The sequence below is a fragment of the Calonectris borealis genome, chromosome 1, assembly GCF_964195595.1.
Source record: "Calonectris borealis chromosome 1, bCalBor7.hap1.2, whole genome shotgun sequence".
NCBI classification, from domain to species: Eukaryota; Metazoa; Chordata; class Aves; order Procellariiformes; family Procellariidae; genus Calonectris; species Calonectris borealis.
In genome coordinates, this window is record NC_134312.1 from 198,348,721 (window position 1) to 198,366,934 (window position 18,214).

Genomic DNA, 18,214 nt, shown 5'->3' on the forward strand with positions numbered 1-18,214 from the left:
GACAGCTTTCCCCAGGACCTGGTCACACTGATTATCTGCAGTTGCCAGAACAGAGCTATCTTTGCCTTACAGCCCGTTGGCCTCCTGTAGATTCCTTTGAATATTTTTTTTTAAAAACAATTGTTTTTGGTTTGTAATGAAGATTGCTCATAAATAAGGGAGTTCCTATGGATCCACTAATCATTAGAATTTGTTTTATGAGAAGAGTCTCAGGGCTGCATTAAACCTGTCTTGAGAACCTGTAGGGAAAAGGCTGTGCTTGGTCTCTGTGCTTATAACTATAGCACATCATCTTTGAATCCTTAACTTCTGAGTTAGACTTTGGCCAAAGGCCTGAAATTAGGCCATAGGGTTTTGTTAGGCAAGAATTGGTAAGTGAAGCAGTTCCCTTTGGATTAGTGCATGTGTGGCCTTTAGTTTTAAAGGCATTTTTGTACAGTGTTTCAGCTGGTAAATGAGTTCTCTTCTGGCCTGTTAAAAGGCAGTGATCTCAAGCATAGGCTAAGTGCTACAAAGTGCTACTGCCAGAGGGTATGAGGAATGCAATTCCTTGCTTTATCCTGTGACTATCAGGTCATTTTGTTAAATTTTTTTTCCCTATTTACAGCAATCTAGCGTTCTTGCCTCTAGAAATAAAAAATGAACTAAATCAACTCTATATAGCATTGTTAATGCTGCGTTAATATAAGTGCAAATAAATGCAAGAAGCTGTAGTGGCTTCAGGCTACTTAAAACAAACAAGAATTATCTTAACATAGTGAATACTTGACTTTTGGTGTTTACTCAAGAGGATATTGAGTAAAAGCATGGAAGAAAAATGCATTTTCTTTTTATTGATAGTATTTAATTGTTTGCAAGTACTTCATCTTTATCCACATCAATATTTTAGCTTTCTAAAGCAAAAAGCCTATTTAATATGGAAGCAACTGCATTGGTAACATTGAGACAAAAGCATTGATAACTGGATTGCAAGGATTATGTATTAATAGTCATGCTTCTTTAGCTTACATTTTGGTGGCCCAAGTTAGTAGTAGAGCACAAGCTAGGCGTCAGGTTAGTAGTTGACAAAAATTGAAAATAGTTTACTATAATTATTCACTGTTAGCTTCAGATAATAGATGTATACAGGTATTGCTTCCGTTTACTTAAAGGCTTAGTTCCTGTGCATTGGTTTTATGTTAACTGGAGCGCAGTTCCAGTTGGGATGAAGGTGAGTGAGAAGCTGGTTGTCCTGCTAGTGAAATATAAGACCTAACTTGTTCCCGCTAAAGCTGTTCCCCCCCCCCCCCCGGAGTGTTTGTAAATCAGTATTTGAAGAACTGTCTTCTGGTAGTCCTGGATGTCTCTATGGAGGTCATAGTCATAGATGACTTCAACTGACAAAGCTGTATTTCTAGTATACATAACAGGGGAGGTCTTGCTGCACAAGTATAAAAGCAACTTTGGATTGCAATTGGAGTGCAACTCGCTTCTGTGTTTTGTCATATCATATGTTGGCAACGCTGCAAATGTGGACATGTTTACAGTGAGAATAGATGTGATCCTGCATCTCCTCTGTTTCAAGACTGGAAGACTGCTCTGGAGTACTTGGAGAACAGAGGTTCACTTTGTGATAACTGTTAATGTCTGCCTCCGAGTTTTTCCAGCCACTAGTATAGGAGTATGAGTGACTGTTATCCTCTTTCAGATTTTCCTTAAAGATAAAATTAATGGTTTGTGCTTTTAATTTTGGCTGCAGTTGCTTGATGAATAATTCTTTCTGGAAAGGAAAGCACTTTGTAAATGTCAAGGGCACTTGTGGTAGGTAGTACCAACATAACTTAAGAAGAAATGTAGCTTTATGGAAAGCTTGTTCTCTCTTCCTTTGCGTGCCAGATGTCTTAGAAAATGCCTTTTTTTTTTTTAAAAGATATCTGTACTTCAGTATGTGTAGATGGGACAGTGTTTAGAGCTGTACCATAAGACACCTCTAGGGACACATACTTATGCAGTGAGTGGTAAGCCAGCAGCACAAACTTGGTAGTAGATGGAAAAGATTATTCTTGTTATCTTCAGAGTTTGCTTGATTTCATGGTGCACTTCTGTTTAACTGGGAATAATCGTGAAAAATCATACTTCAGCAAGCTGCTTTTCTTTCAGAGAAGTTGTGGGGAGGCTTCAGGTCAAAGTATTCTCTTTGTTGTGGGACTTGGTGTGCTTCTTTGCTATAAACCTTAAGATCGAGGCCTGAAGTCAAATTCTTGAGATAAATTAATGTTTCAGTACCTTGCTGGATTTCTGGTTGGAGACATCAGCAGCTTGGAGAACCAAGTTCTTGAAAATAGAAAACTACTCCAAGCTGCAGTTATTTTTTGTGGTTTGTAATTTGAAACTTACTGGCTGCAGTGTGTGTACTGGAGGAGCAACTGCAATTCTTTCCATATGCTAAGTCAGTGGGGCTGCATTTCATGCTTCTGGGCTACCTCTGCTTTCTTATGGACAGATCTCACAACAGCATCAGGTTTCTCCTCCTGGGCTGTGTGTACTAGGTATCTGGGTGAATGACCATACATTGGTCTCTGGAACAAAAGGAGATCAGAGAAAAGATACCTTGCCCTGAGAAGTTGTAGCTATTACATAAAACTATGGAAACCATCTCTTCTTTATCACAGTTATAGCTTTTGGTTATCAGATTTGACTGCTTTGTTTAGATAGCAAAGAGCTGAGGTAGTGGCTGAAGGGAAAATATGCAGAAAGATGAGTGGAATTGAAATGAGGGAAGAGGATGGTGTAAGACTACAACAGCTGTTACGAATTGTGAGAAATGAGACAATCCAGATCTCCTTCCAGCTGGAACTTAGCAGTTTAGGATACAATCAGAATCCTCACTCTCATTGGGACAAAAGTGGTATGTAAAAAAGTGAGGTTTAAATGTGACTCTAGTGGGCACGACCAGCTATACTTTTAAAGAGAAGCCTCTGATACAGGAGCTAGTTTCTGTTGTGCCTGTTTATTTTAAAACCCTTTACTTTCAAAAGTTGGGATACTATGTTTTGTGACAACCTTGAATAAAAAGCTAGTTTGCAAGCATCTTTCTCCTGTAGGATGCAGCTGAAATGGTTGTAGGGGAGCAGAAAAGATGACTTCCAGTCAGGTCTGCTGTAAGACTGACCTGAAACAAAGGTGGTTAGCAGATGGGACCAAGTACCTTAATGCTAGTAGAGGGATGCCTCACAAAACAGGAGGTAGCTCAACCTGGCTGTCTTCTAAGGCTCTTACTTTGCACTGGGAAAAACACTTGCAATTTAATTTGTCCGTCACACCTTTTGAAAAGGAGGTAATATTTGAAGTAATGTTTGCAGGTCAAAGACTTCGCAGAGAAGGAGAATATAGGGAGACTTCCTTTAGAGGGTTACTAGGTGGTGATGAATCTCACGCTTACTGGTTTTAATATGTACATATTATTTTTATTTAAAAATATAATGTTAAAAGCAGAGTACTACTGTGGATCTTGTGGCAATATGGGCTTTGGTGCACAATTATGGAATAAAAATTTTTAGTTATACTTATTTTTCCCATTAAAGTTCCGTAAACGTGAATTGACTGACTCATTGCTGGAGACCTTAATCTTAGTCAAATAACAGTAGAGCACAGAATAAGAGGCTGGAAGTTGATTTTTCTTGTTTGTAGTGCCTGTGTTTGCATGCATGTGCTTATTGTTTCCTGACTCTGAGGCATGCTACCAGTAGCTTGGAGATGATCTGATAAAAATTAACTGGAAACGGAAAATTCTTTTACTAAATTATTAGAGGTTACGCTATGGTCTCCCTAGCTGCTGAGTGGCTCTGAGAATTAATTCCCTTCCCAGTCTATGGTAGAGAACATAAATCTTTGATTATACAAGCTAGGGAAATATATTTAAAAGAGAACCTACAGCTGCTGTTTCATTATTAACAAATGCCTGTTAGAAGAATTGTCTTCCTGGCTCTGCAGGTAGTTCTACACGCATCTGTCAATGTTTGCTATCATGAAAACATAAAACTGGTGCTTGAAGCAAGTGTTACCTCAGGAGTCTTTTGAACAGGTGCTTTATATAAATCTTGAAGGGATAAATCCTGGAGGAGGGCAAAGAGCAGGTTTCTGACCTTGAACAACATCCAGCTAAGAACAAAGGAACAGAAATTGGTTGTGCCTGAACTTTTGGCTGGAAAATACTCTTAAACACAAGTGGCTGTAGCAGTTACTACCCTGCTCACTACCTGCATTTGAAAAGTTGATCTCATCATTGGGGAAAACTGAACTTGAACTAGTAGAGTTTGACACACCAGTAAAATGGTCTTAAATCACTGGAGTATACTTGTGGCAAACCAAGAGTACAAGAGCTGTGTTGTCAATGTTCAACCAATCTGTTCTCTGAACAGCAGCCTCAGGGAGAAGGAATTAAATCTTTTAATTAGATGCAACCCCACCAATCTGATAGGTTTTGAGTCAACATGCTAAAGCTTTTTAACCATTTAGAATGAAATAGCGGGTAAACTAGTACTGGATGGGACAGTGAGGTATAATGGGCAGAAAACTTGTCAGTTCATCCCAGCAAAACTCTCATGAGCTGTAGTGGTACTGAATCTATTGTGAAATTACTCAAACACAGGCTTTAACTTAGTGCTTAAACAAAATGTCATATTTCTGTTGTAAGGTACTAAGAATCCAATTTGTTATATAACAAATACAATTTATGTCTAAATATAGCTGCAAAGGACTACATTCAAGACTTTAGAAATCATTAGCTGCAACAAGACTTGAGTAATTGCTATTGGTGTGGTTTGTGGCCAGTCCTCACAAAGTCACCAGAGCAGGAACAAATGCACTTAAGCCAGTTGTGGTATTTGGTTTCTGGCTTGTAGTCCTTCTCATTGGCTTGCCAGAAACCTGACCTATGTATTTACTCGCTTTTCACATTGAAGTACAAAGAATGAAGAGATTTGTTTTATTGTTAATTATTCATTTGGTGGAACTCTAACAACTTGCAGTGTTCTGAGCTATGCTCATGGCTGTGAGCGCTGCGCCGGCTCCCGGTGCTATGCTGCATTTCTCTGCTTGTCCCACTAACTGTGTGAAGGGAAGGTGCCTCGCTGGTTGCCAACTGGTAGATACATGTTTGAGCACTCCACTCACTTTGTGTGGAGTGACGGGCTACAGGTGCTCAGCACACAGTGAAGTGATTGTGTATTTGAGGGCATAGGCACAGGAGTGGCATAAAATCTGAACTCGAGTAGTGTTAAGCAGTGCAAACTTCTCTACAGAGTTGTTGTCTTCGGGGAGCGCAAATCTCTTCCTGCCTATAGGAGGAAAAGCTCTTTTTACTAGGACTCCCGATGGTGAATGTGGTGTTGAAATGTGTCAAAAATATATTTCTGGCCTCCAGAAGTATTTGCATTTCACAAATAAAAATGAAAGCATGAAGATGCAGTAGAAAACTTAAAAAAATAAAAAGTTGACATCCTGATGCTCAGCCTGTGTTTTCAGATCTGTCTCTGCAGCTATCAGTCCCTAGGATATGCTTACCACATCTAATCCTAGACTTTGTTAGCTTGATTAGTTGCTAAGAAAGAAACTTCAACTTAATCATAGTAAAAGTGTATTATATTGAAAGTAGACTGTTAAAGAGAGAATATTTGGTGGTTGAACAATATGCTCTGAAAGAGGCTTGTATAAAACTAACTTGAAACAATTCTGTTCAGCTGTGGCCAGTGCTCTTGCTAGGTGTGTAGGGACCTGTCAGAACTTGAGAGATTAAGACTTAAGCCTTATCTTTAAACTGAAGATTTTCCACAGTGCTCCACTGAAAATCATTTATCCACTTTCATTCCTGAGCAGTGCGTATGCTAGGGAAGGGCCAGGGCTAACTACTAGGGCAGGGGTATCCTGTCTAGATGAGCTCCTAGTCAGGGGTCCCTGAACAGCCTCATTTTTGCTCATATGTGCTTTGGCCAGCAGTAGTAGTAACTCAAGACCCTCTTTCATTGTTGGGCCAGTGTGTTCAGATACTTTCCTAACATGCAATGCCCTTGAAGATTCATTTCAGCACAGTAAGACACCTTCAAGAGAAACTTAAATTGAGCAAATAAGGAAAAAATTATTTTCAAGTTTTTAAAAAATTGGTGTTAACTCTAGCTATATACATATTTGCAGTTGGACTGAAGTTTTGCTTTGCATTTCTTTAACAAATTTTTTTCTCCTTTGGAGTCTTGGAACTGTACGAGCAAAGTAGATGTAGACTTGAAAATCCAGAATGTATGGAAGACTGACAGAAATCCCATATTTAACTTGAAATTATTTTATAGTAAGGACAGCTGCAAAGCTTTGAAAATCATTCTGTTTAGTACTGTTGAAAAGTCTGATCACTGGTAGTTTACACTTCTGTGTGATGTGAGGTTATGTTAGAAATATATAGCAACTGTGCAGTGACATTAAATGAGGATGGGAGCAATGCCCACTCTGGTTCATGTTTTTGATGGAGTCAGCACAGCTAGATGAGTGCAACAGGAGTGGAAGCTTGAATGCAGAACTAGTGGCAGCAGTGCTGCTGTTAGGTGCAGGGATGTCTGCTCTAGCAGGTTTGGCACGCAAGGGCCAAAAAAGAGCTGATGCAGGCTCTTTTGAATAGTGTAGGCTACCTTAATGAGCAAAATCTGGGAGATGGAGAATGGGGAGGGGAAGAGGCTTGTATTCTGCCTCATTAAGAATCACCCTTTAAAAGCTTCTGTTCTTGTCCATAATCTGATGGTAAAAGATGTATTTTAAAAAAAGTGTATCCTGAAAGGGTGTGGAATAATTACTAAAGGATGTGATTGTGTTTGTAGAGAACAAAGGCCAGGGAAGGATTAAGACTTGCACGAGTTCTTGGGGCTGGGTTCCTGGGAACTCTGACCTTAGCCAGCTGTGCCTAATCCCTTGGCTGCAAAAAAGGAAACCTCTGGTGGTGGCTGGGTGTGCTGAGACTGAATGAACACTTCTGAATTAGGTGGTTAGAGATTTCCTTGTGATGTGTTTATGTTGGTGACTATCGAAAATATTTGCTATTAGCTGGTACTTCTTCAGTAAATCATTTAGCTGTGCATTCCTGGCATATCCTAGCATGTGGTTCTGATTATCAGGATAAACAAGATGATAAAAATCACAAGGTGATTTTAGAAGCAGATGTAAGTGTATATAATACTACAACTGATCTGGTATTTAGTCACTCTCTACTATTATTATTAAGTTTGTTCAAGTGTGAGCAGTTTCCCTGGGGAAGGAATGGGGTAAGGAATTACTTGTCTTTCTGTTCTGTTTGTAAGTTTGTGTTTTTAATCAAGTCCTTCTAGTCCTTTCATATACACACTAAGTAAGTGAATACTAAACTGGCAGAAAACCGTTAGGGAAGTGTACACAAAAAAATTGGAACTTATTTTCAAGCTGCTATCATACCAGAATAAATGTTGGACTCAAAATTACTTGTACTTTGAATGTTCTCACTAAACTTGATGCAAAAACATCTATTACATCAGGGCTGAACTCTAACTTCAGCATTAAAGCAAATTCCAAGTACTTCCAGATTTCACGATACTTCTGATCAGCCTTATGTTGAACCTCCAGCTCACTTTCAAGGTAGCATGTAGGGAGATGAACCTGCATTGCAGAACAATCAAGCTGTGATTGCAGGCAATCCTGAAAATGTGATACATTTACTACGGGTCAGGGGTGAGAAGATAATTTTTTTTTTTAAAAGAACAAAAACAAGCCTCAAACCCCAAGACTCTACAAAACCTTTTTTTAGGCATCATGATGTTTAGTGTTTTGATGTCTGACTCATTTTTGTCAATGCCTGGAGCTGCCAGTACTGAGTTGCTGGTACTCAGTATTATGTGTGGAAGGATTTCCAATAATAAAAAGTAGTACTGATACAAGGCAGCACACAGCTGATGTAAATATGCCAACAGTACTGGCCTAAAATGCCTTCTACTGGTTCTTGAGTATATTGTCAACATGGCTTATGTGTGTTCTTCTCACTCTGAGGAATGCTCAGAGGGGCCTGCACAAGCCATTGAAGGATGTGTAAAGCAGTAGGGACAGCAAGTTTGGAGAGAATTTTAACAGGATCACTTTGCTTGATGAGAAGTACCCTGCAATTTGGGTGGAGGAACACGGTTTTTATCTTGTAAAATTTTGGAGTAGTCACAAAAATCTTTGTTAATGCTAAGTATCTGTTGTGAGATAGTATTGATGTTTTTCTAAATAATGTGTAACAAGTTCATACTTGGCTTCAGGACAAGAAAATAAAACTAGTCAATATAGAAAATGTCATGATAGTATGGTTAAGTCAGTCTCTCTACCCCTTCCACTGGGTGTACTTGCCATGTCTGTCTGTTACATCTGTCAAGAAAAAAATAAGCTATCATGAAAAACTTGAAGTTATAGTACCAGTGCGGTGTAAGTGTTTAGATGAGGCTTTTTGTCTTTGAAAAGAAATAACATAACAAAGTTGAGTGATGTGATTATATACTAGTATAATCCCTTATTTTGATCAAGGATTCTATAGCAGATTTCTGTCCCAAATACATAGCTCAGGCTTACTGATCCAAAGGTAGACTACTTGTCTGGTGTGTGTGAGTATAAGCTACCACGTTTGGAAAGATCTGAGCGGGGCTTTGTTAGGGAGTGTGCAGTACAAATCTTTACATAAAAAGTACTATGGCTAACTTCTTGTGCTTTCATCTGGAATGATGTTAGGCAGATGTTACCAAAACCATACATTTCAGCAGCAGCTAAGCCTTTGAAATAAGGTGGATTCGGGGGTGGCCATGATGGCTATGATGAGGTGGTAGAGAGTAAGTGGAGCCCAGGACAGAAAGCAGTTGACACCTTGCCAGACCGAATCTGGCGCTATTGGCTTACTCACCTCTAGATGTGATAATGGTGCCTCTGCTGCCAGATCTCGCTGGCCTGGAGAAGGTGAGATAGGCAGTTCTGGTTCAATATAAGTCATTCATATGCTCTATAATAGGGAACTGCTAATTTAGGCTAGCCTAGTTAGCTGGTGAGCTTTCCCATTTTTTTAGTAAGAAAAACAGAGTACAACAGCTACAATACTGTCTGCTCATGGGTTCATCTGTGCAGGGAATAGATAATGTTCTCAAACATTGTTCTCAGATGTTTTCCTCATGCATTATGCAACACGCTTCCCTAATGAAAGCTGGATAAGAGCAACTAAAACTTTGAGTTACCTTCCTCTCCTGAGGAAAAAGCACTTACTTGTAGCTAGCAGTGTCTTCCATGGTTTCCTCTCATTGTCTTGCCCATAAATATTTGATACCCTTTATGTGATTATCTCTTGTGTAGTTGTGCCAGTTAACAGGTGATGTTCTGACTTTCTGCTCCACCCAGCTTCCAGTCCATGGTAAGAGATAGGCTTAATACACCCCTCACATCTGGAGCCTGGCTTTGCACAGGCATAAACAGAACTAAACTCCGAAGTTGATGGTGTAATGTTATTGTGCTGGTAGCTTCAGAAAGACTGAACTGACCAAGCTGTGGATGGTGGTTAACAGCCTGCGGTGGTTCTTGCCCCCTTTACCCGCTAATGTGGTCTGGCTTGCTCAGAGCACACAGCTGTCCTAGCATAACTACTCCCTCGCCACAAATAGCCAATGTCTCACTGAAGTGGGCCTGATGGCCACAGGGAAATGTTCTGCAGATCCAATACTGTGTTGGGATGGTAACTTCAGTTACAGACCAAAAAGCCAAATCCTTGCCTCCTCCTATGGCTGTCTTCTGAGGCTTTAAGCACACTGCTGATGTTTTCTTTTCTATTCCCCATCCAAAAAGCAAGCGAATAGTCTGGAGGAGGGCAATGGGGAGGAGGGGAGACAAGACTGCCAGGGAGGAAGGGCCCTGAAAGCATGCTATAAGGGCCATGTAAGTAGATGTGACTCTAAAGAGAGGCTCATACTAATGGGGTTATTACAGGTGAAAAGAAAATGAAGATTACTCTTTCTTAAAGGAGAGGGATTTTTATTAGCTGAAGTGATAGCTGAATTCATTTTTAACCTTTTCATTTGAGACCTAAAATACTTTGCCATTAAACCTGTTCAAAGGAAAGGAAAACTAAGTTTAAAAAAGAATCCTTTGTATCTGCAAAGATGAAGGGATCTCATGACCTGTAATGTCACAGATAGCATCTCCAGCAGGAACAGAACTTGAGTTCTACTGTATCTTTCTATTAGGATTTCACTTGAGAAATTGCGCTTTGAAACCTGGTATGGGGGGGTCAGAGTCGAGGAACTGGGCAGATGGTTGTTTCAAGTGCTGACATACAGGATGATGCTGTATTTCCCTTTTCTGCTGAAATGTATTAATGTTCCAGCAGAAGCCACAGCTGTCTCTGTGCATGGGTGTACACAGGTGTACCCTACTGCACACTTTCCTTCTGTGAATCCAATGTGGAGCAGGTTGAAAGTGCAAAACATATATTTCACAGATTACCATGGGGATCACTTTAATCAGCTTTGAGACCTGCTAATGCTGTAGAGATCTTTGAAGGACTACTGCTGTTCATCTTCATGCAGCCAGTACAAGAAGGAATGAACATCATGTCTCTGTGCCGTCGCTGGAAGAGATGCTTCTCTCTAGGTAACTGTACAATGGGCAGCTGCTTTTATTGTGCATTACACTGAACTGTGGGTGGACAGAATTAAGAACAACAGCTTTGGGAATACTTCAGAGCAAAAGGTCAGTATGTATTCGGTAAATCTTTCTAATCTAGCATTGGCTAGAAGCCAGTGTTACAGGCCTCCAGGCTTTTAGTAGAAGAATACAGATAGCTTTACCTCATGAGCATATAAATGGGAAAACATTCCTTTTTCTTGTTTAAATTGTTCTCTTGGAAATCAAGATCAGCTGTGCTTGCAGCTGATATGCTTAAAGCTGTTAGTAAATTGTTATAGGAACAGATGCATTACAGAAAGGAAAAAAGCAATTGTGTGCCAGAATACTAATAGAATTATGGTGTGCCAAAGATATTTTTAGCTTCAACCAATATTAATACAGGGAAACAAGCCTCAAAGGTGGGAGGAGGGAAGGCTGTAAGTGTTCTGTTCTAAGGATTAGCTGTGACTGTCCGTTGTGCTAAGGAGATTTCTGATGGCTGTTTTTGAAATATTCCACTAATGGCCTAACATCCTCTGTGCTTGATAGTTGTGTACATGGCCCACAAATAGGATTACTAGTCATGGTTATCCAAGGTGTATCTGACAAAAGTGCTAGAATTCCAGGATCTTCCTTGAGCAGTGGGATTATTCAGAGGAGAGATGCTTATTCTTCAAAGTATAAGAATCCAGATTAGCTGTAATTTCTGCCACCTCATGTTCACTTTTTAAAATTTGCTTTAACAGTCAAATCTCTGATAAATTCCAGGAACTGTAAATAATGATACTGGAAGAAGGGAGTAGAATTGCCATTGGGCATTGTCAAATACAATGGCTTCAGTGCGAAACTAAGTGGGTGGTTTTTTTTCCTTTGTATAGGAAGATTTCTTGAGCGGAAAATTCAAAAGGAACTTCTTAGCAACATAGTCTTCATCTCAGAGGCTGAAAGTGCATGCAGAATGGACACAGTATGTGTTTGCACAGTGGAATCTGCATTTGCACTGTTGCCTTGTACATAAAATGCTTCTAAGTTATGTTAAATAAGGAGCTCTAAATCCACTATCCTCCAAACTGTCTCAAATGCTGACGACTTGTTCAGTGCACTCTAATGTATGCAAATGTGTTTTGAGCTTTACTGACAGTTGGTAGACCATGCTAATCCAGGAGTTTAAAAAAAAAAACAACAAAACCAAACAAAACCAAAAAAACCCAAAAAAAACCCAAAAAACCAAACCCAAACAAACCATTGTGAAAAGAGCAGAGGAATGTTGATGTGTTACCAATTACCAATGGGCTTCCCCAAGTCTCAAAACTGTGTAACCCCAAACAGGGAACACTAGTGCTTGGTATATCAAGTTCTCACAGAACCAATGCCTCCATTACCTCCTTCAAAGCTGCCTTACTGCTGCTTCTTATGGGGCTTGTTAAAGTTACGTGCTGTTAGCTGGAAAAAGTTGATGACAAATTTCTCATAGGATACCTTGGTGCCCTTATAGTATTTGCGAAGTTGTTGGAAACCTGGAGCACATGGAACTCACAGATAGTTTTCAGAATTGAATCTGAGTTTGAGAAATGCAAATTGTTTGAACCAGCTCTTAGAAAACCTATTGCATGTGAAGAAGTGTTTGAATTTGGACTTGAGGGGTTTCAGGGACTGCTTGGGAAGCTCCTCTGGCTTACTGGAGCTGCAGTACTTCTTGCCTATTTAAAATTCTGGGGTTGAACAGTAGCTGCTGAAGTTGAGTATTCAACTTTGTGTTAGGCTATTAGATCTAATTTATCTGCTGCCTGAAATTTATTTTTTTACGCCCCAGATGTATCATTGATTCTCATAAATCAGACACAACATTGCATAGCAGAAAAAAAACCTGCTTGAAGTCCAGGTTATGATGACAAGCTGCTAGCAAATACACAAGTGAGTCTGAAGAACAACTAGGGAAAGACTGGAACAGGAGTGAAGCTTCTAGAAAGGCTGGTTTTGTCCAATGGAGTATGGAAACTTAACAACAAATGACTTGTTTTAACTGGTGTCAATTACTAGTGCTCCTAATGTTTTTGTAAATTTAGTCTGGAAGCTGGGGCAGAGGAAGAAGGGACTAACTTCTTTTTACTTACCAGTGATACAGGTTCAGCCTTCGATTTTATCTGACAGTTGTGGCTATGAAGCATGAGGCAGAATAAGAATAGATTATGTTTGTCTCATGCAGCTTTATTAGCTCAGCATTATCAGCAGAAGCTGCTTGTTTTTGACCTTAAGTGAGCAGGTACAAAATGACTTCGGAGGTGGAGAAGAGCTATTTTAGGCAAAGTGCTATTCCGCTCTTGGTCTCACCAAGGCTGCATATGAGGATTGTTAGAGGGACTATAAACATCAGGCCTTTTTATTTTGCCACTCAAAGAAGCAAAAAGAAATGCACCAAGGAGACCTTAACTCAGACCACAGGCAATTTTAGGCACCTTTGCTCTCCTATACCTGAGTATTCTGCCAACTCATTTTTGCTTTGAATAATGTGGCTATCCGCTATTCATACAGAGGGAAGTGAATTTTATTGGGTGGACCTGCTTCTTTTCCCTTGCCACAATGAGAGTTCTGTTCTGTCTTTTGGAACACACAGTATTTGTGCATGATCATGTGTCTGAATCTTCTTCTCTGTATACAGTTTCTGCTAAACTGTTTACTCTACACTTGCAGTACCGTAAACCTGGTTGCTGCTTTTTAGTTCTCTGAAGTGTCTCTAGCGTTCTGCTAGGAATCTATTCTGTTCGTTAGTGACAACATTTAGCTGCTTCATCCAAATGAATTTGGGCATATGCATCAAAATCCAGGCTCCAGCTGTCTCTGCTTGTGGTATGCTATTCCATTAACAATCTGATCAAGGCTGCCCTGTAAAACAAACTCTCTTTTGTGCCTTGAACTTCTTGGAGTTAAGAACCTTCTAGATTGTAATTTAAGATTATTCAGAAAGACCTTTTTCAGTGTCATCAAATTTAGCTTAAATCAGGGATAAACACTAGAAAGAAGCAACTTAACTTCACAAGGCATATACTATTCCTGTTCAGGCTTACATTAACAGGGCAAAGCAAATGGAGTTCTTGTTCTCATTTCTGTAATCCCAATAGTTGCTTTTGTATCAGCTAAGGCTACAAGAAGTCTTTCACAAATGTGTACAGTTCTAGTCACCTACTGTGAGAGCTACTGATGTTGTGTGTCTATTAACATGATCGATCAATCACCTATTAAGTACTAATCCACTTATACTATGACTATCTCTGCATCTATCATAACACTGCAGTTCTTCCGCAGTTACATCTCACTGGCAAATCAGTCCTCCTTGGATTGACCAGTATATCCAAGTTTTTCTTTTGGCTTTGCTGAGCTCCCAATTTATAGCAGTACTTTTTGCACTGATCCCTGAAGTGCACTGTTAGGTGTTCGTACTGTAGGATTCTTAATACTTATGTTTCTGAAGGCTGGATTAATGTGTCTCTTTAAGATTGACACTTGCTGTAAGCTGCATGTAGCTCTCCAGTCTTCAAAGTAAGCAAGTCCAAGCTAGTGGCCACTTACCTGTCTTGTGTTTTTGACTGATTAAATGAAATTATCCCCAAAATTGGTCTCAGAGTAGGTTGAGAAGTGACCTCTTTCCAGCATGACAGCTTCTCTCACAAAGAGAAGCTTGATAGAAGCTCCTCCTGTATGGGAGCTTCTCTTGTAGAACAGTTCACTGTCTACTCTGACAGGCAACAACTCTTGAGTTTTAAGCAACTTTGAAAATCCATGAGCATTATCACATTGGCTTTCCTACCCAACAATACCCTTCTTAGTCCTGTTAATTTTGATAATCTATACACATTGCGTAGCTATGAAGAGAAAAGGAAAGAAGCTATAGACCTGTGTCTGTTTAATTTCCTTTGCGATATTTGGGTTAGCTTGATTGATGACTACTTTCTCCTTGCATCTTGGAGTTCAGAAAATAAGCTTCCTTTGCTCAGTCCTCTCTTGTCATGCTTCTGAAGCTTTATTTACTCTTAATATCCTTTTGGGGGCTACTGTCTTCATCTGAGTCAATTTCTTTATTGGTCTGTATCTAGCACAGAAAAAAAATTCCTATCTTCAAATCTGATTTTCTGCTGTGCATAAAATAGCTTTTCTTCCTTGCTGTGCATCTCTAAAATATCTGCTATGAAGGTATGGATGTCTTTTTGCGTTCTGACCTGAACAAAGGGGTTATCTGAGAGCTTTAAGTCCCACTGTCCCAAGTTTGACTTGTAGTAGGACTGTTCCATAGCAATCTCAAGCTGCTTGATATGAACACAAGGTTTATCCATTACAGCTTTAGCTGTTGACAGATGTAAATTCTGGTTAACTTTTAAGAATAAGATCAATAAGAGTGGAAGAACTCTAATCTGATGTTATTTTGCTCACTGAGTGTCCTGGTAGTTCTACTGGAAAATGCAACTACTTTTTTTAAAAAAAAAAAAAACCCAAACAAAAAAAACCACCCCCCCCAAAAAAAAAAACCACCACCAAAAAACCCAAATCAAACAAACAAAAAAACCCAAACACCACAAACCAAAACAATTACAGGCATTTGGAGAATGTACCTACTAGTTAGTGTCAGAACTGAGTTCGCTTCCAACTTGTCTGTTTTATTTTGTCGCTAGCCTGTAAAGAAAAACAGTACCTTCCCTGGGACTCTATATAATGCTGCTTGTAATTGAGTGACTACTGCTTGACTGACTAGTCACCCAATTACTGAAATGCTAATGCAGACATCAAACTGTACTAATTTGCTGTCCACTTTGTTAGCGTTGCATGGTGGCAAGCATTTCATCCTGTTAGTGTAGAAGGCCCGTTGCAGGGTTCCTAATGCCTGGAATGATGGAGATGGAGGGATAGCTCTTGCTGCCAGCATCACAAGCATTTCCTGATGATACTCTGAAGGTTGCATACATGTGTTCTCTCATGTATTGTGTATGTCGTAGCTAGCAACTATCTTCTGTCACTAGAATTTGTCATGGCCTCCTTGCTATCCTAGGCTGAAGCACTGAATGTTAGTATTCTAGTCTAAAAAGATTTTAACTGCTTATGCTTAGCCCTCATGTTAGTAGAACTGACACCATTCCCTTTTTGCCATCTAACCTGATTAGACACTACTAGAGCAGCAGCTCAGTGCTAGTGAAGTCCTAGGCTAAAATATACAGTACTTTACTCTCTGCTCCTCTTTACTACTCATGATTTGCATTCCTGTGGAAATGTTATACTTGTTGCTACGTTACTATCACGTATAAAAGATTGTTTTCAGTAAATGGCCTCTACAGGAGTTATTGTTGGCCTCAAATCCCAACCCAGCTTGGGAAAGCTGAGAAAGGTATCCTCTTCCCCTCTGCTTTATAACTGCCTATTAAAATTGACAAGATTGTTCATGTTTCTATGACCAAAGTTAGTTGAATATTGGACTTCTTAACTGTACCTGCTGAAAGCTGTAAGTTCCTGAAAGATGCATGTTAGTAACATCCATGGTGCTGTTTACAGAATTTGAAAACAGCTTGAAGTAAAACAGATCTTAAAGACTAAATATATATTACTTAGCAATATTTTTTAGACAATAATAGCGTCTTGCCTTGATGCAACTTGCTTTACTCCGAAGATAAAGGGTAAATGTCATCTGGGCAGGAGTACTGTGCCATGTTTGCTTCTCCTTTAGCAAATGAAAGCGCCATTATGTCTCCAATAAATTCAGGCAGAGCAACTCTTGCATAATTCTTGAGAGAAGTGAGAGGTGTGTTGCAACTGCAGTATTAACTTCAAGGTTAATTTGTTATTATGAACCCTGGTACTTGCATGCAGATGATCTAAGGAAGTCTTACTTTGCAGGACATATATCTGCAAAGAAGAAAGCATGTTTAAAATTACTCCTGATAGTATAAGAGCCAGAAATAAAAGCTCCATTGTGAATTATTGCAGAACTTCCTTTCTTTAGACTTCAGTATGTCTGAACATTTGCCTACAATCTTGCACAGTTTTCACATGAACTCAAGGTTAAGGTATCCCAGTCCTGGTGGGAACTAAGTTTTCCTGGTGGCTGAGTTCATGCCGTGCATCTCATGTGAGAGCATGCTGTGCTCTGGCTGTTTGAACTCTTAACTTCATGCAGTTTTAGATTCATTTTCAAGTGCATTTCTGTTGAACAGTGAAGGCAGCTAATGAAATGGTGCAAGAAAGGCCGTATTTCAGGTAAAAACAACTCACTTGGCCAAGCTTTAAAGTCACTGTTCATATATGAACTTGTTGATAATTTGCAATTGCAGAACTTCTCATTTGGTGTTGTTTTGGTACTCAGTTTGTGAAGATAATCCTGTGAAAAGGATGTAATCCCAAGAAAGTGGTGGTGAGTCACTGAATCTGGGATGGCTTGTTAAGAGCAAACTTTGTATTTTGATGCAGGAAAAAGTCAAATTTGTCTGCCACCTGTCTAAATATGGGTCTTAACTTCTCAGATGTTCAGTTTGCTAACTCCTTTCTTTGAGACTAAGCCTGTAATAATACCACGTGTTCTGTAAATGACAGTTTGGAGGCTTTTGGTGAGGCTCTCTTTTTGACTTTGAGGAAAACTGTCTTTCAAATGTCTCTTCATTGAAAACTGCCACTTAATACAGTTGGGGGTACACAAGAAACTCTGTATGGCTACTTAAACTTTGACTTGTGACTGTCTAAGACAGAATCACAGAAGAGTTGAGGTTAGAAAGGACCTCTGGAGACCATAGTCCCAAGTCTGCTCAAGTGGGGTCAGCTTCTTTAGCTCAGTGTCCTTTCTTCTACTAGATCCTAGTCCTGTGAACTGTGTAGAATCAGTAGGATGATTCTTGGCTGTGACCCTTAGTATTGCTTTCGGTTCTAAACTTGACATGATGAAGCTTGTCTGGTGAACTTCTCCATTACAAACCTGCTGTTTCTCATAGCTTGTGGCTCTGCTGTCTTGGTGAGGTGCTTAATTGTTCTATTATCACTTGTTCTTAAAAATGGAATACATGTTAGAGCTATCATGCACCTCACCAAAATAGAAGACGGAAGTAGTAACTAGCTGGCTAATCTACTGAAAAGTGATACAATTTCAGTAAGAGTTCTCTTGTGACTTCTGACAGTTGGCAAGCGCCCCAAGTGACTCATCTTTAAAAACACTATAGAATTCACAACACTTTATTTCCTCAATCATAGAGAAGCTATGATTATTACTGAGCAGACATTAAGGAGACAGATATACATGGAAAATGTCATCTTTGAAGGCCCAGTGAAGTAAGAGTATTAAATTATAATTTGTTGCTTTTCAAGTGATAACAAATGCAATGTGAATTTGTCAGGACATCAAGCCTGGTTTCTCTTAATGGTGAGAGAGAGCTATAAAATCTCTTGATTTTTTTTGTCAAGCTTTAATCCCATCTTTTTTTAGAAAATAAACTTGTTAAATAGTGTGAAGTAAGAGCCTTGAAGAAACGAATGGGCTTTATAAAAGGGAGTATATAACTCAAGTCTGACTCATGGAACTTGT